At 32.9% G+C, this 24,959-nt stretch overlaps 1 protein-coding gene and 1 pseudogene across 2 annotated transcripts in view; both read left to right on the top strand.

Annotated features, from left to right (window-relative positions):
• The window catches only part of LOC145267101 (E3 ubiquitin-protein transferase MAEA-like), a 981,197-nt gene that overhangs the window by 447,925 nt on the left and 508,313 nt on the right, over nucleotides 1-24,959 (top strand). The window lies entirely within an intron of this gene.
• On the top strand, nucleotides 3,140-3,266 carry LOC145267291 (U2 spliceosomal RNA; annotated as a pseudogene).

Genomic DNA, 24,959 nt, shown 5'->3' with positions numbered 1-24,959 from the left:
ATGACATTTTAATCTTCGTAATGGAACAAATTCCCTCTCTATTTCCTGCTTCCCTGACTGTAATAACATGCAGAAAAATTTTAATGTAATGTGAACAGACATCTAGCGGCTGAACTCCCCACATAGTTCCCTGTAGACGTGGTTCTTACGTCCTTATATCCTAGTGGCAATATGTCTCGTTTTAGATTAAAAAAAAAAAAGAAAGCCAAAAACTATATGGTCCCCGAACTGATGCCTTGAATCTTTGGAGAAAAATAAAAAATTAGCCCCCAAAGGTGTTTTTTTTTTTTTACCCCTAAACACCCTGGAGCACAAGCCCTAGAATTTTCCCGGGGTTAATTACGAAAAACAATAAGATAGAAAATTGATTATTAATGAAAATAGTTTTCGGAGACAATTGGGGAAAATTAAATTTAAAAAACGAAAAAGTTCTAATCGTAACAAAAAGGGAGGTAAATATTTTCTGAAAAACGAAAATCTTTGGTTAAATTAACAAAACTTAATTTTTGCTCATTACATTTCGAGATGTATATCAATGTGGCCTTGCTTTTGAGTAATTTTCAGCAAAATCCAATTGTCGGAAAAAATTATGTCCTGAAAAGTGCTATTTTTTTTTTTTACCCCTTCTGACCCCCTAGGGATGCAACCAGAATTTTCCCAGGGTCAAGTATTACGTTTCCAGGTGTATGTCTATGTGATCCTGCTTTTGGGTGATTTTCAACAGAATCTAATGGTTGGAAAAGATTCTGTCCTGAAAAGTGTTATTTTTGCCCATTTTGACCCCTTTTCATCCGCTTGTGACGCAACCAGAATTTTTATAAAAAATGCGAGAATGTTACATTTCCTTCCTTGGGTAGTTGTAACTTGATGCAAAATTTCAGAAAAATATAATAAGTAGTTATTGAGAAATTTGTGAACGAACGGACGAGGATGAATTCTAAGGTCTAAATCCGATTAAGTAGGTGAACCAAAAATTCAGAACATTTTTTTTTTTTTTTACATAGGCATCACTACTTATCAAGGCCAAGAGGCCACTCGAGGATAAGGGTTAAAGAGTGTACAGTAGAAATTGGACAATATAGTAATTGTTAGTAATTGAAATTCGGTAAATTTGTTAACTTATATGGAACGGCTCATCAAAAATTTGTTTACGTTAGACTTGAAGACAACCATATTGTAGTCAGCTGGAAAGCAGGAAAACGGAAGACAATTCCATAGGCGTGTAGTTCTAAAAAAGAAGCTTTGTTCCTGGAATCTACGTTTAGGTTAAGACACAGATAAAGAGTGGGGGTAATTGTTGATAGTGTTTTCTGCTAGTCGGGTGTTCCTTGTGAAAGTTTGGCGAGGGGGGACCATAGATTGGAGCTCAGTCGAGTACTTGCCATGAAAATAACAAGAAAAAAAGGTTAAAGTTTTCTCTTTATTAAAATTTTGAACTTATTGCACCCGGGCAACTCCTTTGCTGGTTGTTTAATATATTTAAACCCAGACGGATTTTTTTTATTTTTATTTTTTTTTTATTTTACTTCTAGTCTTGCTTTAAAGAAAAAGTGATAAAATAAAAACGAAACAAATCTGAGGGGTGGGGGGAGTGAATACGTTTAAAGAGCAAGAAAAGATAAATTTGAGTGAGGAAGATGGAAGATGATGGGGCGTCTGGTAATGTGAGAAAACTCTCCCTCTAAAGAAAATCTCTAGAGCAAAGAGGACGGAATAAATATATATATATATATATATATATATATATATATATATATTTTTTTTTTTTTTTTTTTTATTGCTTTTTTCCTCAAAATTTTAGGAAGTGTAATATAATATACACACCTTAATGGGTGCAGATACCAGTAGAAAAATGTACCGAATTAACCTAAAAGAGGCCATGTTTCATCCCGCTTTTTGATCCCTTAGCCTCTTTTTCTTTCTTTTTTTTTTTTTTTTTTTGTTCCTAGCATTTTTGTTTTGACCCCCTCCACATTTTTTTTTTGTCTTCAAGAAGGACGGTAGTTTTTTTTGTTTTTTTTTGCTTTAGTGCACTCTCTGTCTCGAGAAACAATGAATATCCTCTGTAAGGTTATCTTTTCAATACGTTTATAATAGTGATGGGACGATTCTGATATAATTCCCGATTCCGATTGTTTATAAATCGCTATATATATAACTTACTACCTAGCTCTACCTATGCATTGAGCACTGTTGAAGTAAATACTGAAAATTTACGCATAAATTAATATATGGAAATACAATTTTATGTGATTAAATGAAGTAGTCATATATATATATATATATATATATATAAGACCTCACGCGAAAGAGCAGAACACAAAATGTTTTAAATCATAATAATAATAGAATAACAATAACAAAGACTTTCGCTGGCGAGGACTACTATTGACCGTAACCAGTTATATAGTCCTTTTGAAGTTTTCATCTCTATTTTTCTCGTTATGTACTAAATATATATAGTCATCCACATGCAGTACTGTTTCGCTGTATCACAGCTCATCAATGCACCTAGACGGGCAACTACCTCGAGCTAGGATCGAAACCCGACGTCCATGCGAGAGTCAAGACTTCGAACGATTACGCTAATCGGCAGCTGCTGTGCAGGTAGTGAATTAATGATGTTTTGACATCGTCCGAATACCTAAGCTCAATTTGTTTACACGAAGAGCATCACTTAATACGCTAATATTATAACGTGTATCACTTCCAATATGCTCAACTCAATATAAGGAGCATTATATATAAGTAGTAGTGTTCATGTGCCAGTGTGTACAACTCTCCTACAGCCCAAACCACTGGATCGATGGTGCACACTATTTTTCAAGGTTAAGTTCGAAGATCAAGGTCGTAGCCTATGTATATATACTCTCCTACAGTTCACACCACTTGACCGATCATGACCACACCTGACATGATGGTCCACACCATTTTTCAAGGTTAAGGTCATAGCCTATCTATATATACTCTCCTACAGCCTACACAAAGCACAGATGTCTTTGCTAGTTTAACTATAAAGTTGTTATTCTTTAGTCGCGTGCAAGCGACTCTATAAGTCGCTCCGTCGGTCTGTCGGTAACACTTTTGTGCTTGGCCTTTTTGGTTATGATCAAAGGTCTGTTGTTAATGCATTCTGTTCTTAGCTTCTTAAGCTTTTCGGCTTAGATCAAAGTGTAGTATCTGTTCTTACTATATGCTGTACTTATTGTGATATAAAGTGGGGATCACTTTTTTTCTATTAATTTAAGGTAAAATGATCACCCACTTTACAACCAGTCAGTCTCAAAGCCATTCAAGTCATTCTACAAATCATTCAAGTTGTTTTTGAAGGATTCCAATTATTTTTTTAAGCATTCAAGTCATTCTTAAGGTCATTCAATTCATCCTTAAGATCATTAAAGTCATTCTAAGTCATTTACTTTTTATTTATTTAAGTCATTTGAGCCCATTTTTCAGTCATTTTAATTTATCTTAAAGAATTTCATGTCAATCCTACATTCACGCATTCATTCATTACACGAGAGCACGCGACTAATGGCTATCGGCCTTGTTCTGATTACCCTAAAAAAAACGTGTTAAATTTGCATATATTTTCTCAAACGTAAAAAAAAAACGCTTGTCGGGAAGGGTGCATCTATAGGTTTTAGTTTTACTGCTAGTTTAAAATGAATACATATTTTATTATTTTAGTATTACTATCAACAGTGGAAGATTTCGTTTGAAACAAAATTAGATGTAAAAAGTTAAGTAAAGGAACCGTTTTTGGCATCGGAAACATATACACACATTTTCCTGATTCTGATACCCCAAAATTTCTGATTCCCGACTTGGATTCTGATTAATCGTCCCAACACTAGTTTATAGTAAAGCACCGATTGCATAATCAATAACTGCACTTCTGTTTAATACTCGCCATTCATAGACATTTTGGTTATAGTCAGCTAATGTACTTCCTAATTTCCAGTGTAACTGCTACCGGAAGTGGTGACAAGGCAAATCAGTTCCTTCACTTTTATTGTTCTTCTGTATTTCTATTGTGAAGCGATTTATTGAAATAAAATAAAAGAAACGGACATTGTCAAAAAGTATACAATAAAAATTACAAAATCAAATTTTACGATTTTACTACTAAACTGTATTGAACATAAGGCTGATTTTTTACTTTGGCACTTCGATTTGAGTTGTCTCTCCCTTAGTTATTTCATCAGATTTAAAGATGGCCGATGAAAAACCTATGACTCGTGTAGTCATAAAATTCGATTTTCTTGAATAAATAAAAACCTATTTGATCAAAGTATCTGATTTTTGGAATATGACATCTTCGTTCTGTAATGAGTACGTACATCAGACAGACTTTTCTGCAGTTTCTTTACTTTTAATTGTTGCCATAAGTGCCAATTTTGAGTAAGTATCGAATACTGACATCTTGAAGTTATTCAATATCCATTAAAAATTTTCGAATCGAAATTTTTAAAAGGTTTAAAGTGTACCTTCTAGAAATCATTCTATAATTATAGATACATTTTTTGGTTTTTGGTTAGAATTCACCCTATACTTGAAAAATATTTTTTAAAGATATCTGTATGATGTGCTTATCTGAGATGAAACAAAAGTATCATATTCCAAAAGTCATATAAACTGACGAAGTAGTTTTATTTTTATAAAGAAAATAATTTTTGAGCAATTAATGGGAATTCGTGGGCATACAAAATAAATCTAGTAAATGTGAATTATTGTTTTTTTTTTTTTTTTTTTTTTTTGTAGATTTTTTGTTTTTTTAAATGGCAGGCAAAACAATCACTCCTTGAATATAAAATTTGATTTTCTTATTTAAAAACAAAACAAAACAATTTAATCAATTTGTGTGATTTTTGAAATATGATATTTTTGTTTTGTCACGAGTACATTCATTATACAGATTTTCCTTTATTTTTGTTTCATAATGTAGTGGTTATTCTGTACAAGAACCTATTTCTTCTGTATATTTATTTTTTCAAACAATTTCGATCCCGTTTTCTAAAAATATATATATATATATATATATATATATATATACATTTTTTTTTTTTTTTTTCATAAAATAGCTTTTCTATACAAAAAATTCAGGAGGGGATTTTTTTAACGATGTTTTTCAAGCTGTTTTTTATTTTTTTTTTTTTATGTATTTTTCTTTAATTTCAAAATATTTTATAAAGTAATTTTTCTTTGCGAGTACTGGTGCTACCAGATCAGGCTGTCTGAAGATATTGGCTTCCTGAGATGAAATGTACCTAACATTGATGCTTTTTGTTTTTCTACTTTCTTTTGCAAAACTTAATTATGTTCTGCAAAAATAAATAGCGGGGCAGATTGCTGAAACAATCTTTCACTTAGTGCTTGTATAACTAAGTGAAAGATTCTTATGGAATATTGAGATAACCTGCCCCACTACTTGAAATTTGTTGGGTTTGCTTCTGCAGCCATCTTGAAAACTGGCAGCCATCATGAATTTTCTGATGGCTAACGTTCTTTTCTTAAAATGTCTGTTCTGAACGTCATTTGTGCCAATTTTGGTGCTTGTATAACTAAGTGAAAGATTCTTATGGAATATTGAGATAACCTGCCCCACTACTTGAAATTTGTCAGGTTTGCTTCTGCAGCCATCTTGAAAACTGGCAGCCATCTTGAATTTTCTGATGGCTAACGTTCTTTTCTTAAAATGTCTGTTCTGAACGTCATTTGTGCCAATTTTGGTGCTTGTATAACTAAGTGAAAGATTCTTATGGAATATTGAGATAACCTGCCCCACTACTTGAAATTTGTTGGGTTTGCTTCTGCAGCCATCTTGAAAACTGGCAGCCATCTTGAATTTTCTGATGGCTAACGTTCTTTTCTTAAAATGTCTGTTCTGAACGTCATTTGTGCCAATTTTGGTGCTTGTATAACTAAGTGAAAGATTCTTATGGAATATTGAGATAACCTGCCCCACTACTTGAAATTTGTCAGGTTTGCTTCTGCAGCCATCTTGAAAACTGGCAGCCATCTTGAATTTTCTGATGGTTAACGTTTTTTTCTTAAAATGTCTGTTCTGAACGTCATTTGTGCCAATTTTGGTGCTTGTATAACAAAGTGAAAGATTCTTATGGAATATTGAGATAACCTGCCCTACTAAAAAAACAACCACCCACCTTTTCCCTCTTTTCTTTCTTCCCATTACTCGGAAAGATTTCAGAAAATAACCCTAACCCTAACAACTTAGGCCCCTTTGCATCAAAGTGGCAAAGTGCCTTGTTTGGGGTGAAAATGTAATTAAAAAAAAAAATTCAGTTTCTCTTTCTATCTCCCCCATTCCTGACTGGCTTCGTAACTTAAAATGTACCAAACATTAAGTACTGTAACCATTTTCCCTCTCCCATTGCAAAACTCATTCATGTTCTGCAGGGTAGGGAACAAAAACGATAAAATCCACTAAAAACAATCAAACCAAACACAACAAGCTAACGATTGAAGATACAAAGAGCTTGAAAAAAAAAAAAAAAACTTCTACAAAATAACTGGATGCAGCATGAATACTATTTCCAAAATAACTGGATTCGGCATTAAATAACCTGAAAAGGGTTGATATGCCGTAAAACAACCACAAACCTTTCCGAGAAAATAGATTGAAAAAAAGTATTTGAATACATGACCATATTCACTGCATGCACTAATTCCAAAATTCAAAATATTTTTCTAACTTTTTGAACAATTTTTTTTTCAAATATTGATTTTTAAGAGATGTTTGTCTTCAGCTTCTGCTGCTGCTTCTTCCATAATTTTCCTCATCTTTCTTCCTCCTCTTTCCCCATCCCAATCCCCCCCTCTCCACACACACACACACACACACACACCTCGCATCAGAAATATTTCCTTTGTTTTTGCATTTTTGAAAAGAATAATTTTCCATTCTTATTTTGTTCACCTCCTCGGAATTGGCTGACAAGACCTTCTTCCAGGAATTTCTTCACTGGAAAACAAAATAGATTCTGACTGAATATTTTTAAAACATTCTGTTGGATTCCTTATCGTTTAGCATCTATTTTTATGATAAATTATTATTTATTTATTTTTTTTTTTTTTACAAGGGAATCACCACTTATCAAGGCCCAGAGGCCACTCGGGGATAAGGTTTCAAGAGTGTACAGTGGTCAAAAGGACAATATCACAGTAATCGTTAGAAGGGTAAACTTCGTAAAATTGGATTACTTAAGCGGAACGGCTCATCAAGAACTTGTTTACATTGGACTTGAAGACGGCCATATTGTAGTCAGCTGGAAAGCAGGTAAACAGAAGAGAGTTCCACAGGTGTGCAGTTCTAAAAAAGAAACTTTGTTCATGGAATCTATGTTTAGGTCTAGGCACAGATAAAGTGTAGGGGAAATTATTGATAGTGTTTTCAGCTAGACGAGTGTTTGTTTGGTGAGGTGGGACCATAAATTGGAGCTCAGACGAGCACTTGCGATGAAAATAATGATAAAACAGAGACAGGCTCACAATGTCTCTTCTGTGAGAAAGAGGTTGAAGGGAAGAGATAAGGGCATCCCCCATTGGGCTATGAAGTCTATTCTGAACTCTGTCAAAGCAAGATTAGGTATTCATAGCAGCTCCTGCCCAGATAAGACAACAATACTCAATCCTTGGACGTACCTGGCTCTTATATAGGTATAGTATTGCATCAGCAGGTAGATGCTTTACTTTATATATTAAATACTAGCAGTTCATCCCAGCTTTTCTCATGCCCTAACTTGCCCTACGTGTGAATACACTTTTTGTAAGATTTCAAATGTTTAGACCAAAATTTGTCTGAGTAATTTTGTAGAGACTGCAGAGGTCAATTTCTTTTTAATTTTGACCCCTAAGCATTTATTATTTTGGTCTCAAATCAAAATACAAAGTTTTACCCATGTCCAAGTTACCTACATCTAAAATTTCAAGTCTTTAGACCCAAAATTGGCAGATGAATTTGGTAGAATCTGCCAAGGTCAACTCTTTCAACTTTGACCTTTTGGCAGTCAAATTTTCGCCCCAAAACTCATTGAAATACTTGCATGTCTGCATAACCGTTATGTATAAATTTCAAATGTTTAGATCCAAAATTGGCTGAGTAGTTTGCTAGACACCATAAAGGTAAAATCTTTTGAACGTTGACCCCTTTGGCAGCTCAAATTTTCGACCCAAACTGATTAAAAAGCTTGCCCCATCTCTGAATATCCTCTATGTAAAATTAAAATTTCAAATGTTTAAACCAGAAATTGGCTGAGTAATTTGGTAGAGACCACAGAGGTCAAAATCTTCTTTTTTTTTTTTTTAACTTTGACCCCAATTTTGATTCCTTAACATTGATTTTTTGGGGCTCAAATCAAATTAAAAATTTGATCCATGTCCAAGTAACCTACATTTAAAATTTCAAGTGTTTAGACCCCAAATTGGTGGAGGAGTTTGGTAGAGTTATCAAAGGTCAAATCTTTGAACTTTAACCCCTTGAAAGCCAAATTCTGGCCGAAAACTGATTAAAAAGATTTTCCCAAATCTCAATACTCCTTATGTTAAATCTCGAGTCTCTAGACCGAAAATTGTTAGAGTTATTTGGCAGGGGAATGTGTACACACACACATACACACACACATTTTCATTTTTATAGATATATAGATTATTATTGAAAAAAGATTTTTCCAGTTAGAGTTGGATCTTTTACCGTTTTAGGCACTGAAGTCGAGCATTTATTTTACCGACTCCACAACTTTGATTATACGCGTTTCCATTGTACCGATTGCATAACATTCCGCTTGTTTAATTTCGTACAAGGAGTGGGGAAGAAACAGGCTTGAATGTTAGCGTATTATCTTGGGTTGCTGCCTCCTGTTGGCAGCTGTATGCTATAAATAAATCTGTAATCCAAGAGTGCACTTGAAGAGAACTGCACCTTGTTCGAAGACTCCACTCGAACTAGTATAAGATCAATTTGGGATTGGGTCGATGTTGGAGGTGGAATCGTTGAGATTCTGGTTGGACAAGCTATTTAAAATGTTAGTCTTCAAACGAGTGCTGCAAAGTTGGCTTTGATTTTAAAGTTGAAACAACGCGTTCAAATTGACGATATAAACGGGAATGTATTTCTCTTTTGTAATCGAACACAACGGACATCAAATCCACCCCACCCCACCCACGTACATTGCTGTTTGCATAAGAAACCCAAAGTGACCTCCTGGAACAAACCAGGATCGTTGCTAGCGAGAGAGAAAGACGTGCAACAGATCGGAAAAAAAAAGGTAAACTCTAATGGTCACCAAGGGGAGATAAACGCAAATTTTATGTGCTTTCGGTCCGGGTTTATTCTTGTGCGCTGTGTATTTACGGGATGAGAAATTGTTGAATATCGTGGCGGCAAGATCACGCTTGAGTAATTTGTTCACATGCTTTTGTGCCATACGGACAGCAAATATACAGCATAATCACGTCGACACACTGGTTCTTGTTAGATCACCAAAGTTAAGCAACATTTAACCTGTTCAGTACCAGATGGGTGATGATTAGAGAATACCAGGCTCTGTATGTAGGACATTGATACCTCCTTGCAAGACTTGCAACAACATAACGTCATCTCCTCTAACAAAGCTATATATGCGATTGGAGACATCTTGTGAATTTGATATTCCCTACTCACTTTCTCTTTTGTAGGAAATCAGTTCAACTCGTTTAGTATTGATGTGACGGGCTGGTGCAGAGAACAATGTGCACAAACTTGTAGATTTGAGCTTTCTTTTGGCTCCTTTGTTCTTGTAAGGATTGTGTGATGCATTGTCCCTGGAAAATCTATCATTATCTCTGCTATTAAGGCATATTCTTTCTCTTGCTGTCTTACTGTGAAAGCCATTCTTACCATATGGAGGATTATTTCTTGACAATCAATCCAACTGGAACTGGACCATTATGACAGAAGTTGGCCTTTCTTCTGTCTGGTTAAGATATGGTTCCAGATAGGTTTAAGTGGCCCACCCTCCCAGGCCTTGTCTCTCCTCTTCGAGGTGGAGTAAGTTTATTGCTTATTATCTGAAGCACCTCAACCAGGGAATGCCAACGGGACTGCTCACTGGACATCAGTTTTTATCATACTGTAGAAAGCCATGAAAATGATTAACTTCATCGAATCACATTATTTAATTGATCTTTCTTTCAGAACACATGGTGCAGTGGATAAAGATGTTGATAAACAATTAGTTTTAAGTGACAGTCCTCGCGGTTAAAGGTTCGATCCTTACTATAAGCAATAATAACTGAGTAATAATATAATTAACACTTCTGTTACTGATCCAGAACCTGACCCAGGTTTGTGTCAGTATCTTCCGACAGGTTATGACAAGCTGCCGGAAAAAGCAGCCAGAAAAAGCTGACACGATTACCCAATCAGCTGTCAGCAGACTGTTTCCATTAATCAGAAAAAAAATTATTTATCTGATACTATTCTTGGAAAAAAAAAAAAAAAAAAAAAAGAAAGTAGTTTTCGATCATAGTTGTTTCTATGGAAAAAAAATGTTTTTTGTCATTACAAGAAAAAAACTTATTTTGTTGAAACTACAAGTCGTTTAATTTTAAATCTTTCTTATCTATCTGTCGATAGCTCAAACGGTAGTGAACACAACTGGAGCACTAAATGTTTTGGTTTCGATTCTAGCTAATGATGCCAAGTCATTTTTTTTTTTTAATTTAAACTTTTGAAATCTCTACTATATATTAGGTACAATATAATCAGCAGAGAATTAGCTTCGTAATAATACTTAAGAAATATAGTTAAGCATTTTTTATGACCAAGCAAGGGCGAGCGCCACCCCCCTCCCCCCATCCCGCCGCTAGTAAATAAATATTTGTCCGTTATCTACCGTCTGTAAAATGACACAGTGGCTTAGTGGCAGAACACAAGACTTGTCTGGCATTTCGAACTCTTGTAGATTCTTTGATGTCTGCAAGTCGGGGAACAAAGGACACTTTTCCACTTTTCTATTTTTGGATTCATTTTTTCGTTTGTTCTCATTCTGACAAGTGTCTTTTCATGTTGAAATAAAGTTGGTAGAAATATTGGAACCAAAAACACATTGCAAAAGTTGATCGAACAATTTGTATTTTTTTGTTTTGTTTTTATATTAGAACTATTCGATGTTATATAATACTAGACCACTCGTAACCTGTTGAGTCAGTATTTTATGTATGTGCGTATATATATATATATATATATATATATATATATATGCTGTTTGTTTTTGTAAGCGATACTTATTGAATGAATTCAATTATTTATATGGAAGCGCATTTTTACCTAAATGCGAGTTGGGAATAATTTTCCCTTTGACCAGTTTGCTACCCCCAAATGGGGAGTGGCATATGTATTATTTTTTAAAAGTATAATATAATTTTTTAAAAATATCTTTTTAAAATATATATATATTTATATATATATTAGCGTTGGGACGATTAATCGGAATCGGAAGATTTGGTAGTATCGGAATCGGAAAAATTGATGTCAAAACGATTCTTTTGTCTTTTTATTATTTGATTTTATTTAAACCAAAATCTTCCATTGCTGGTAATAATGATAAAATAATAAATATTTATTGATTTTAAAATACCAGTAAAGCTAAAATCAATAGATCATTCTCCACAAGTGTAATTTTGATGTTTAAGAAAATATTTGCATGTTTAACATGTGTTTTTACAGAAATCGAGGGAAATAACAATCTTATAGTTAAATAATTCGAGATTTATAAAGAATCGGAATCGGGAATTTAGCACGGAATCTGTAATTGTATTGGAATCGGGAAAAATATTGGAATCGTCCCATCACTAATATATATATATATATATATATATATATATATATATTATTTTCCCCAAACGTTTGACCTTGATGGAGGGAAGACTAAAACTTGCTGCTATAGAGCAAGAGGAGACTTGATTCCAAATATTTCTCATGTTATATCTTCCCTTTTTGGTTTTCATACATAAATTTCACAGTGTATAAAGATTATTTGATACAGGAGATACTCATAAATGTACCCTATTTCTGAAAGAAGGGAGATATACGAGAAATATTTGGAATCAAGTCTCCCCTTGCTGTTATTTCAGATCATTTCAAAGCATAGCAGAAAGTTTTAGTTTCCCCTCCATCAAGGCCAGAGGTTTTGGGAAAATATATGGATATATCTATACTTGCAGCCAAATTAAATATTGAAATGCCCATTTCTTTGGTTCTATGGGATGAAACTACATGAAAATTTGCAGGCTTTTTGGAGATTATACTACTATTCTATGGTTCAAATTTTATGATAATTGATATAAAAGAACCTATATTTTTAAACCAATGAAATATGCCCCAAATTTGGCTGCATTTGTATATATAGTGGCTAGCTTCTGTGTTGCTGCTTCAGGAGGAATTTTGCTTGTCTCCCCTGTGGCCTTGCCAGGCCACTAATATATATATTAGTAAATATAAAATTTGATAATTTTGACATTGCTTGATAATAGCGATGACGATTCCAATACTTTTACCGATTCCAGTCTAATTACTGATTTCGTTTTAAATTAACGATTCCAATACAAATGCACGCACGAAGATACAAATTTAGAATTAACCTGTATCCAAATGAATTTCATTAATGATAGTTTTTGATAGGTTGGGAGAGATATGATAAAAGCCTATCCTTTGTTTTATTGTATTAGTGGAGTGGGAAATAATGGCGGATTTATTGTATTATATAATAAAATGCAATTGTGTAGACTATTACTCAGCATTCTACTCACGGAATCGCTAAACAAGGCAACGTTATTTATTTATCAACCTTAATGCTACTTCCTGGAATCAATTTGGCGGCATTTTTTTTTTTTTTCTCCGGAAAGCGCAATACTCTGCAATCATGCATTTAATGCCAGACTTTTCTCTCGCTGCATTATTAAAATTATTTACCGTATACAAACATATAAACATATTAAGCTAATACCTCCCCCCCCCCACTTCCAAACATAAAAGAAAAAGAAAAAAGAAACAAATTTATTTTGATGGAAGAACTGTATTCATTCCTGAAATTCTTTCAGGATTTTTTTTTTTTCATTAATGCTAAGAATATTTCTTTTGTCATTTACATTCCTTTCAACACACACGTAATATAAACATTTTAAGGAGTCTATGCGGATCGACCAACGTTTCTATGTTCTTCATGTCAGCATCAAGACTCCACTATAAAAGCTCTACATGTGTATTGAGCACTTTTGAAGAAATATTAGTTTTTCGTTCAGGTTAGTAATATACCTGAACTTAATCAGTTGAAATGCGTGTGTGTATGTCTCTCTCTCTCTCTCTGTATATACATATATATATATATAGAGAGAGAGAGAGAGAGAGAATAAATGACAAAAAACTATATTCCAAAATTCATGATGCTGACCATCTTATAATTTATTCCTTTAATTCAGTTGACTTTTGCAATTCTTGACAGTATCTGTTTCGTAGCGCAAAAACAATCACTTAATTATTATATCAATCAGTGAATCTATTATGCTCTTAACTCATCAGAAGAAATAGCAACAATCAGTCCATCAAAAGGAAATAAAGTGTGATTTGCCATGATTAAAATCAGAAAATTAGAAGAGAAGCTGCAAATACCTTTATATTTTTCCATTACGCGATTTTGACTTCCAATAATAATAGAATAGAGTTTATATGTTCAAATTTCAATTCAGAAAAATCAATTTTCCAAATAAAATTTAATGTTGAACTGTAACATATACAGTAAAACTATTTGTTGACTGATTGATTTTATTTGATCTGTTATTCTATTGAAAATGCCATTCATTTTTTTCAAAAAATTTATATATATTTATTATTTTTATGGATTATTTTTAAAAACAGTAATCTACGAACATGCATGTTTCAAGGCCCTACCTCTCTTCAGCATAGCTTGACTGTTTCTAAGATTCGAACTCTGGACCTTATGTATAGCAGTCCGGAGTATAATCTATTAAGCCACGAAGCCATAGATAATTTTCCTGTTCATTTTTATCATATATATATTTACGTAGATTTGTTGATTTTTTTTAAAATAATAAATAAATAAATAATATTTGTTTAAAAAAAATAAAAATATGGGCGATTTCCTAAGAAACAAGATCTTCAAGGTGAAGACGCTAAGTTAACCGTATTGTTGTTAAAAAGAGACAACAAATCTACGTAATATATATATATATATATATATATATATATATATATATATAGTCAGAGTTGTTTTTCGCGATACAAGCGTTGTTTAAATTTTAAAATAAAATATGTATAAAATACGTTTATAAACCAAATTATAATACAATATCATGAAAATAAACATGTATTTATTTGTTTAAAATAAATATTGCGGTGATATACGCCATCCTCAGAATTTTATATATTTTTTCTTTTTTTTTTTCCTCGCCATCATGATAAATCAAAGAAACAGTTATTAAAGAATTGCTTGTTGCTTGTCTGCAGTGTATTATTAATATAATTAGTAATTGATATAATTAGTAATTTGTTTAATATATTTATAATACAAATATTTATTTGTTTATTTTCATAATATTATGTTGTACTATGGCTTATGAACGTATTTTATGTAAAAATTTAAACAGCGCTTCTTTCACGGAAAACAACTCTGACTTTCATATCACGTGCGGCAATCATATTCTTCTGGCATTTCAAAATAACACCGCAAACGGACAACACGCGGATTCTTTACTAACTGTTTTTCTTCAATTTTACATCATAGCGAGAAAAAAAATGTGTGAAAATCGGAAGATGGCGTCTATCGCCGAAATATTAATCTTAAACAAATAAATATTGGTTTATTTTCATAATATTGTATTGTAATTTGGCTTAGAAACATATTTTATACAAATTTTATGTATGTGTGTGTATATATATATATATATATATATATATATATGTATATATGTTTTTATTTTACAACCTCAAGTGTTAACTTAGTCAATTACGATCGTTTCAGCTCTATTAACGTATTGAGCATTTTTTATCATGTTGTTACCACTTTTACCTCTGAGTATGTGTATATATATATATATATATATATATATATATATATATATATATATATATAATCATGGTTTCCATAATATTTTATTTTTAAAGTGTTTTTTATTCAATAAGTCTGAAGAAAGGCTGTTCTTGTGAAAATTTTCAAACGACATAATGTTTGAATTTGTCTGAATAGTCTTGAAACAATTGTAACTAACGATGAAATACATTATTTGCTGTTATCAATCTATTCCTTGATGTCTTGATTTTGTTAAAACAATGTGTGTGTGCTTTGAAATTCATGCTAACGAGTATACACTTTTTTTTTTTTTTTTTACTAAGGTTTATCCTCTGATGAAAAAAAGTTTATCTTTGAAAATTGGTAGGGTTTAGAATTAAGGTCTACTGCACAAAATTTCTAGCTATAACGGAAATGGAATAATGTCTTTTCTAGGGGGACAATTTTATTGTTCCACAGTGTGTGTGTGTATATATATATATATATATATATATATATATATACACATATTATTTTCTATAGAGATTAGCCTGGGTGTTCGGCGTTGCCTAGGTGTTTGGAGGTATGTGTTGAGCAAAAAAAAAAAAAAAAAAAATGGTAGTAGGCAGGCAGGCTCGAACCCGTACCATGAAGGAGGAAAAGAACGTGAAAAAAAATAAAGCGTGACGTCTTTGCTGTTGCGCCCATCGCCAACCCAGAAGTGACGAATATTTAAATTAAGGCTAGTATATCGAAAAGAGGAGGGGGATGACTTCCGAAAATATCGGCGAAATAAGCGACCCTCTTTGTAGAAAAGTACCCAGTTGAGAGTGAAGGAATTAATGTTTTTAGCCAATTTTTCGATATTTGAAGTTCGAAGCGTCGAGCTTCAAAACGATACTGATCTCGTGGAAATCTATCGCTTCTGTCGAAAGTTTTAGGCAGATATACATGCATACATACATACATACATACATACATTTAAACAGACAGGTGAGATTTATATTATAGATTACTTTCTGTAGAGATATTTAATTTTCTGTTTTTAATTTTATTTATCTGTTCATTCAGATCGCATCTGTCATGCGCTGCTCCTAAGTTGTGAATGTAAAGCCCTGATATTTCATCTCTTTTATTCAAATCGCATAACAATAAAACATCGAAGAAAAAAAAAAGTAAAATTTCTGGGCAAAAAATCTCTAAAAGCAAATTGTCCTTGTTCATCTAATGGCTTCTCTCCGTTTGTTTTTTAGTCAACCCCCCTCCCCCATTCAATCCTATCTCGAGTTGCCTTTAGGAGATCGGTTATTTTAGGAATTTCGATCTGAAATGAAAAGCAATTTGTATTTTATATATTTATTTGTATTTTATTTATTTATTTATTTTTGCACGAATCTCTTTTATTATTATATATATTATATGTTTGCCTATGTGTATGTGAGTTTGTTCTCTATAGATTCTGCAACGGCTGGGGTGATTTTTATGAAATTTCACACGAATGAACTTTATGGATCTGGCAATGTTCTTAGATTTTTTATTGGAATGTTTTCGATAATCAAAAAAATCCAATGAACGAAAAGAAACGGGCGATTTTGACCAAAGTTAACACCTTATACAGCCTAACATCACAAGTGTATTTGAGAAGCTTTAATACCACACAAGCAGAAAAACCCAGGATATAAAATCAATAGTAGGTTCTTTGATATGACAGGGACGCATTTAAAACGAATGTTTCTGCTTAATGCAAAATTGAACCATGATTCTTGACATTTTAATTTGAAACTTAAATTCAAGCCATTATCATCGCACAAGCAGAAAGGTCAAGCATATAAAATCAACAGTAGGTTCTTTCATATGAGAGGGGCACGTTTGGAATAAATGTTTGTGTTTAGAACACAATTGAATCATGATACTTGACTTTTGCATTTTAAACTTTAATTCAAGTTGTTATATATAAAAATAATTTTATAAAATCAACTGTAGGTTCTCTACAGTGCAATGTAGACTACAATGGATTATTGACTAAGTCATTACAGGCAGGCATGTGAAGATTCCTCCCGGTGGAGCAGGCAATCATTCGATTTGATTAAAAAGTGGGGGATTTCATCGATTTTGATTACATTAAAAATATGAGAGTGTGAAACATTTGTTGATCATCATTCAATCCCGAGCAACGTCGGGTCACCTTGCTAGTAATGTATATATATAAAACTCAATGTTTATTTGTGTGATGTTGTGCATACCCTATAGAAGTTTAAAGCTTAGTGAATCCACATAAAATCCAAAAATGTATTATTAATTGGAATCGAAAAAAAAAAAAAAAGCGGAAGTTTTTAAGGTATGTTGGGATACCTTGCGATCGGTAGCTGTGAAAGGCTGACTGGCTAGTCAGGGTGCTGTGGTGGCTCATGCCACCCGGAGCGGTGTTTGTTACATCTTGACTGCTTGAAGGTCCAGCGCAAAACGGGAAGAAATATGGGGAACAGGAAGTGACGTAGCTAGGTCGCTCTTCTGAGTTAAAGGGCGACAATCGAGTTAGGCTGAGAGTTTTCAACTCCCACAGGTATCAGAATTTGATAAAAACGTGCATACTTTCCGATGCCAAAAACGATTCTTGTAATTGTTAATTATTTGGTTTGTTTCCATTTAAAACGTTATTTTCCATTACTGAAAAAAATATGGTTGATATGTATTGGTTTTAAGCTACAAACAAAAGTGTATTTTTGCAGAAAATATATATCACATGAGCTTTGACGGTAAAACTAAAGAAAAAGCAATTCTATAGCTAAATATTTAGTGTTTTTTAAAGGATCGGAATTGGGAGAAATTTTGGAATTGCCCCATAGCTATATATACAGCGTGTCCAAATAAAATGTATACATACTTTAAATGACCACAAAACTAACAAAGAAAAGTTTAATACATTAAAATATTGTGAACAAATATAGAAACCCGCTAATTATTCAAAGTGTTCAAATTATTGGCTATTGTTGTCCATGAACCGCTGACAACATTCACTAATTGAAGTTAAAACATTCCTAATCAGTTCAATTCAAATGTTGGCACATCCTCTCTCAAAGGCTACTTTCAATTCATTCATTATAGCTGGTTCTGTGGTATTAACCTTGTGTTTAAAATGCCCCCTATCAACAAAATCCAAAGTGGGGTCAAATCCAGTGAGGATAGTACTCGATACTTCCTCTTCGTCCTATAAATCTGTTTGCAGGTGACCAACAAGAGAGGTTTTTGCGCCATGATAGTGAGGAGGATCTCTATTTTGCTGCAAGTACCATTCTTTATTCCTAAACATTTCTTGGAAACGTGACATAGTGAATTTATGTAGCAAGTTGAGATAATTTAAAGAATGTACACATTTTATTATATATATATAAATTTCTGTTTGTTTGTTTGTTCACAATTTAATATATACAAAAGGTTCCTTACTTTACTCTCATTTATTTCTATACATAGTATGATTCTTGAAAACTAGATACAATTAAGAGATCATCTCATTTGCATATTACATTAAGAAAAATTGATTTTATTAAATAGTGGTATCTTAGTTAATGTTTCTAGCGAGAGAATTGTTATAAGTGTTCTATTTAAAATCGTTATTTGATAAATTTTAAGCAATAATTATATTCATAACATATTTAATTAAATTTATTTGGAATTATTATTCTAACATCGATTTTTTTTTTTTTAATTTTTGTTTTAGAGTTATTTGCCCCTTCAGAACATAAACAAAAGAAAACTATTACCAAATAAAATAATTTGGTAATCTCAATAAATTTCTAGCTTGAAAAAATAATTTCGAGTAGATAGAAAAATGTTTGGCTTTTATTGTTTTTTTTTTAAATATTTAAAAAAAAAAAACAAAAAAAAAAAAACACGAAAAACTAAAGAAAAGATTTCATTTGTTTGGTTTTATTATTCTAGAAATCGGTATTTTTTTACGATGTGACCCACCTAAAAAAAAAAAATAAAGATCTTTTTTTGGCCTAATATGTTTAAATAGCCTTTATAAATGATATGAAAGAAATTTTGAAAAGAAAGAAAATAACCACATTTTAGAGTGGGGGAATCACTTTTCCATATTAATTTAACGTAAAATGAGCACCCACCTTTTGGCCACCAAGCATTCAACCAGACATGTCAACTCTAGTATTTTTTTAAGTTTGACAATCGAGGGGGGGGGGACAAAACATGACAAATACAATTTTTTAAATTTTTTTTTAATTTTTTGATGGTGGGTATCGCGAATTACATTTAAAACATAAAATGATAAATTTAATTTTTATGAGCCCACTCTGTACTTTCACCTAACAATTTCATAAACAAAACGAACCCCAAAATATGACAAATTACATTGCGGGGGGGGGGGCATTACAATGACGAAAAATTTAATTTAATTTTTTTTGGAATTAATTTTTGGTAGATCTTTATTTATTATTCTTTTAGGAGTTCTGTCTGCTTGGCTAATTTCGCTGCTATTTTTATTGAAAGAAGGTTGTAATGATGTATTTTTAGTTATTTTTTTTTTTTGGACGGGGGTGGGGGCTTCAGTATCCGGAGAATAGTTTCTTCTCTTTGTATCCCTTTTGCCGAAATATCTGTTGGAGAGGGTATCACATACTTCTTTTTGGGGACGATTACATTTTCATGTTTTTATCCGTTCTTTTATTTTTGGAATTGTTGTGGGGGTATCCACGTTGCCCATGATGAAGATGATTAATAAAGCAGGTGTGTTCCAAATGGAACTTCATGTCAACCCAGGCTATGCCGGGTACCCATGCTAGTATATATATATATATGAAACAGATACTGTCAAGAATTGTATAAGTCAACTGAATTAAAGGAATAAATTATAAGATGGTCAACATCATGAATTTTGAAATATAACTTTTTCTTTATTCTCTCTCTCTCTCTCCCTCTCTCTCTCTCTCTCTCTATATATATATATATATATATATATATATATATATTACAATAGAAAAATGTGAGCATGAAAAGTAATTTGGTTAAGCTTAAACATGCCACAGTAAAGGACAAGTTTTTAAAACTGGAAAAGAAAAGGAAAGATATTTTAGTAAAAAAAACTATAAGTTTATAACTTAAAATATTGCAACATTAAGAATTGAATATAAATTGAATTTTAAAAAGTTCTTAATGCTGCAATATTTTAAGTTATAAATTTATTATATTTTTTACTCGAATATCTTGTCCTTTTCTTTTCCAGTTTTATCAACTAGTTCTTTACTTTTCCATGTTTAAGCTTAACCATATTACTTTTCATGCTCGCATTTTTCTATTGTACTTCATGATTTTACCAGGATTCCAATAAATTCATTTGTTCTTTGTTTAATTTCAGTCTTATTTTTGTTGCCCCACTAAACACATGTAATAACAATGTACAGCATTTGTTTGCTTTCAATAAAATCCCTCCAATTATCTCCCTTTCATGCTTTCATTCTCTTTGTTTCACTTGTTCCTTCTCTTTTCGAGACAGCAGTGAATTAGTAGCAATAGCAGTTACTGAAGCGACGTAGTTGCTATGGAAACCAGACATAAAAAGCGTCGCTCACATCTTTACATATTTTTACGATTTTGAACACCAGAAAATTCATCATAAATTTGTTTTACTGAACGAAAATTGAAAAATAAATTTTTCACGATGTAACTGAGATGGTGATCTATAAAAAATGGAAATTTGGTCGAAAAATAAGTGAGCGGTGAAGCTTTATAGCAGTTCTAAATGACTAAAACTGACATTTAACCATATATTCAAACACGATAGTGTTTGAATGATATATATAATTGTGTGTGTGTGTGTGCGTGTGTGTGTGTGAAAAAACATTATGCATATAAATGTTTCTGAAAGACAAAATAGCAGACAATAGAAAATTTTAGTGCCTGCAGCGGTTGGTTATTTTTAGGATTTCATAGAAATCTGAAAATAGGGGAAAAATATTATTGTGCAAACAGAACTATATACAGTATAAGACTGTGTTGACTGATATGTGTGAATTGCCGAGGGTACATACATTCTCTGAAGATGACTTTAGGTATTGACACGAGGAGACAGATACCTTTCAATTAATTAAGCGAACGTGAACACAAATTAAAAACAACCTAAGAAAATAGGAAGGAGGGGGAACTTAAGACAAAAAGTAATGATGAAGTATATATCTTAATATATATTCTGAAAAGAATTATATCTATCTATATATCTATAAAAGTGAACATGTCTGTCTGTGTACATTTTCCTATGCAATAACTCTGTCAATTTTTAGTCTACAGACTCGAAATTTGATATACAGGGTACTGAGATTTGGAAAAATCTATGTGATCGGTTTTCGGACAGAAATTTGGCTGTTAAGGGGTCAAAGTTCAATAATTTGACCTTTGAGAACTCTACCAAACTCCTCTGACAATTTTTGGTCTAAACACTTGAAATTTTAGATATAGGTTCCTTAGACATGGGTCTAACTTGATTTGAGCCCAAAACAAAAAATTTTAAGGGGTCATAATAGGGGTCAAAGTTAAAAAAATTGACTGTTTTTTGTTTTTTTTTGCTCAGCATACACTGCTAAACACCCGGGCAACGCCGGGTACCCATGCTAGTCTTCTATATATATATAAAAGCGAAAATGTATGTATGTATGTTTGTGTGTCTGCTGAAAGCTTTTGACCGACGGAACAAAAATTCACAAACTTTGTATCATATTAAAGCCCCACCCTCCGGACGACAAATATCGAAAAATTAGCCCAAAAGAACCATGAGAAGTTCGTCAACTGATCGATTTTTTGCTGGGGGGGGGTCCCCCCAAAAAAGTGACATTTTAATGTTAAACATTACATATTTTTAAATCGATTTATAACTGCCCCAAAAAATACAGGCGCCAACTCTTCTACATAAAGTATACACGGGGCCGTTTATTTTGGGTCAACTTTTATTTAAAACTCGCTGAGTCATGTCACGTGATCTTGACGTCAGCAAGCTCTAATGGCAGTCTGAATTTAAAAAAACATGTTGTTAGCGGTAGAAAAAAATTTAACCCTTACACAAGCTAAACTATGAACTTCTACGCTATGGCAACGTTACCAAAGTTATTAGCACATTCAAAATAGTTAGATACGATAGTTAAACGAAAAATAACAAGTAAAAAATGTGAAGTAAAAAAAAAAAATACGCTTACAAAAAGTATTAATGATCAAAGTTTTTACAAAAAAAAACAGCCAGACGCCATTTTCTTTACAGTTAGGAAGACGAAGTGAGAGAGAGAGAGAGACTCAAACAGAGAGAGATGCAAACAGAGAGAGAGATAGAAAGAAAAACATTAACTTTTTCACCCCGAAATCGACAATTTTCGATGGGAGGGTCAACAACGCATGCGTCAGATGACGTCATGACCTGATTTACTTTAAATAGTTGAAAAACCGGACAAATTTCAGATGCGTCGGTTTAGCCCAGGTAGTTAAGGCCTTGGTTCATTATCTAAACGTTTTGGGTTCGAATCGTGGTGTGAGATGTTTTTTTTTTCTTTTTTTTCGATTTTTTAAATTTAAATATTGAACCCTGTATTATTTAAGCCATTTTTCACGTAACGTTCGTTTTCCTGTTTTTTTTTCTTCGCTTATTCTCAGCGACACCCAAAAACACCCGGGTACCCACCGATTTTTTAAATTTTAATATCGAAACAGGCTTATTTAAACCATTTTTCACGTGTTCGTTTTTCTGTTTTCATCGTTCGTTTGCTTTACGTTAGTTTCTTTTGTGTTTTTTTTTTCGGTGTTTTGATTAACCCCCCCCCCCCCCCCCGTTTAATTAAAACGTTGTTTTCTTTTCTTACTTCGCTTATAACAATGCTTACATCGCCATCGTCGTAACACTCGACGACTTTCAAACATCTTTCACTTATTCGCTTATAACAATGCTTCATTCTGGCTGGCCGATTTTATTTTCAAACTTCGCCTCAGGGCTTCGGCTTCGATCCCCCACCCCCCGCTAGTATATCTATAACAGTGAAAGTATCTGTCTGCTTTTGTGCGTGTCTGTCTGTCTGTCTGTACATTTCCCTACACAATAACTCTGTCAATTTTCAGTCTACAGACTCAAAAATTGATATACTGGGTACTGAGATTTGGGAAAATCTTTGTAATCCGTTTTCGGACAGAAACTTGGCTGTTAAGGAGTCAAAGTTCAACGATTTTCCCTTTGAGAACTCTACCAAACTCCTCCGCCAATTTTGGGAATAAACAATTGAAATTTTAGATATAAGTTACTTGGACATGGATATAACTTTATAACTTGATTTGAGCCCAAAACAATAAACATTAAGGGGTCATAATAGGGGTCAAAGTTTTAAAAAATTTTACCTCTGCGGTCTCTACCAAATTACTCAGGCAATTTCTGTTCTAGACATTTGAAATTTTACACAAAGGGTATTCAGAGATAGGGCAAGCTTTTTAATCAGTTTTCATCGAAAATTTGAGCTACCAATATATAAATGTATGTATGTATCTTTGCATATCTGCCTAAAACTTTGACAGAGGCGACGGATTTTCACACGATCAGTATCATTTTGAAGCTCGACACTTCAGATGACAAATACCGAAAAATTGGCTAAAAACATAAAATTTCTTCACATTCAACTGGACACATTCCTACAGGGAGGGGTCGTTTTTTTCACCGATATTTTCGAAAGTCATACCCTCTTTTCGATTGTCTAGCCTTAATTAAAACCTACGTCACTTCTGGTTTGGCGGTGCTTATAATAGCAAAGACGTCACGTACAAAAAAAAGCAAAGCCCCTAGAAGGCTCCAAACTCTCCCCAAAAGGGGCACTCTCCATTATGCCACAGATATATACATTGTTTTTGGAAATGCATTCTATAGGATATTTTAAAACATACGAAGCGTTAAAAGGTTTAGAAAATTGTTGTCGGATTATTGCGTTTTAGTAAGTTAGTCGTTTTATAATTTTTGTAATCTATAATATAAATCTCAATCGTCGGTTTGTATGTTATGTATGTATGTTGTATGTCTTGCTAAAAACTTTTGACACACGCGACCAACACTGACAAAATTGGTATCGTTTGAAAGCTCAGTCTCTTGGCCAACAAATATCGAAAAAATTAGCCAAAAACATCCATTCTTTCACCATCAACTGGGCTGTTTTGTACAAGGAGGGGTCACTTTTTTCGTTGACATTTTTGCAAAGTCATTCATGATTCGTGACATTGATGTGCGCATAAAACCTGTTATTTCGAACACCCGTGACATCACAAGTCATGTGGGTGAGAATATTAAATGGTTTGCTTTTTTTTTTTTCATCTCCTTTTCCTCTTAGCGTTGCAGGTTCAAGCCTGGATACTACAGCTAATTTTTTTTTTTTTGCACATGCACGGTCACTCACGGGTATTTATTTTTTATAGGGACTTTGGTTGCTCAATATTCATGCTATTTTTTTTTTTTTTATTTAGTTTGTTTTTTTGCTTACAAAATTTTGCTTTCATTTCTGGCTGATGGCACCCAAACCATGTCCTGCTCCTTTAAATTAAAAGCAGATTTTACGATCAGAAAACCTACCCCCCCACTTCCCCAATTTTTTTTTTATAACTGAGCAACGTCCCTGGGCGCTCTTCACTAATCTATAAATATAAAAGCGAAAATGTATGTATGTATGTATGTGTGTTCGTTTTTTCTGTGGGTCTACAAAAGGCTTCTTTCAGAGAAGCGGTCGCTCGCTTCACAACTTTTTAAAACTTTATATCACATGTAAATCGTAATATCTCACAGTTAACGAAGCTCGCCTGTCTATTTAATTTGCTCGATTTCGGGAAGATAAATATTCAATATTTGTCGCTCGCCGCGTGTGGGTTAGTCTTTTT

The sequence above is a fragment of the Euprymna scolopes genome, chromosome 42, assembly GCF_053919585.1.
Source record: "Euprymna scolopes isolate OS-2025 chromosome 42, ASM5391958v1, whole genome shotgun sequence".
Taxonomy (NCBI): Eukaryota; Metazoa; Mollusca; class Cephalopoda; order Sepiida; family Sepiolidae; genus Euprymna; species Euprymna scolopes.
This window is presented reverse-complemented; position numbering and strand designations above follow the sequence as displayed.